Source organism: Leishmania donovani, chromosome 4 (genome assembly GCF_000227135.1).
Source record: "Leishmania donovani BPK282A1 complete genome, chromosome 4".
NCBI classification, from domain to species: domain Eukaryota; phylum Euglenozoa; class Kinetoplastea; order Trypanosomatida; family Trypanosomatidae; genus Leishmania; species Leishmania donovani.
In genome coordinates this window covers 55657-56973 of record NC_018231.1, presented here as the reverse complement: position 1 = coordinate 56973, position 1317 = coordinate 55657, and positions in this window count along the sequence as shown.

Genomic DNA, 1317 nt, shown 5'->3' with positions numbered 1-1317 from the left:
ACTGAGGCACACACGCACGGAAAGGAGAGAGCGGGCGAAACGGCGAAAGGTGCGGGCTATGATGAAGGTGTGTGTGCGTGTGTGTGTGGGTGTGGGTAGGGGGAAGGATGGGGAGCCTCGTGCTACTGCACGTGTGCGTGGCTGGACAGAGGAGTGTGTGTGCGTGTGTGGGTGGGTGGTGGTGGGAGGGCGGGGAGAGGGGCCGGGGCAGTGCGAGAGGGAAGTGGGGTAGAGAAGCAGGGGACGCGAGGGTGGGAGAGAAGGGATGACAGGAACTCTGTGGTGGTGGTGATCAGAATGCGGCTTCACTCGACTCCGCTGTTGGAGTCTTTCTTTTCGTTTCCGGCGATGGGAGAGGGCGACCTGCTGTGGCGTGTGCCACGCACCCTTCTCGATGACCATCGCCCCCACCCCCTCCTCCTCCTACTCCCTTAGCTTCACGCAGTTGTCGCGCGTCGCTGACACCCACGTGCGTGTGTTTGTGCCCGCCAAGTCGATACTCGTTTCGTTTCAGAGGAAGCAGACCAGAGGAACGCGACTGTGAGGAGGACGCTGAGGGCGGTGGTGGGTGAGCGCCTTGACGTCGAGGCAAGGAGTGTGGCACAACGTCGGACTTTGAAACACCGCGCGAGAAGTAGGCACAACGAGCAGCAAAACAACAACAAAAGAAGGGTGAGGAGGGGGGATTTCATCAGCGACGCATATACCCACACAGGAAGACAGAGAAAGGGAGTGAGGGAGCAGGGTGAGATCGTCTTGCGGCCTCTGGTGGTGGCTGTGATTCGTGTGTGCGTGTGCTTGTGCCCTGCGCCTTGAACGGCCACACGCGCATAAAGACAGAAGCGGAGGATTATGAGGCATGCAGTGCTCATTGAATTCGTGGCTGAAGGCGCATACGGCCGGGGAGAGTGCACAGACACATTTTTCACGGGGGAGGGGTTGTCATCAGCGACTGAGGCGCAAATTGAAACCCTGGATTTGTGGAGGCGGGCTCAACGGCATCAGTGGCAGTAAGCCACGTCATCCAACAAACCTCTCGGCGCAGCGTGGCTAGGTGTAACGCGCTAAACGTGAGAAGTCTCCGCACACACCTACGGTGGTGGTGGTGACGGGGAGTGAAGCGAGGGGTGGGAGGAGGGGAGCGGGTGGGTGAGCGAAAGGATAGGAGTGTGGAGGGTGGCGGAGGGGGGTCAAGGGGAGAGTTGGGGGAGGGGGAGAGGAGGCACACGGCACGGGCGACGGCGTGGTGGCTGTCGGCGTGTGGTATGCTTGAAGGAGTGAGGTAGGGATGGGGAGACAGAGGGGTCGGGTGGGGGG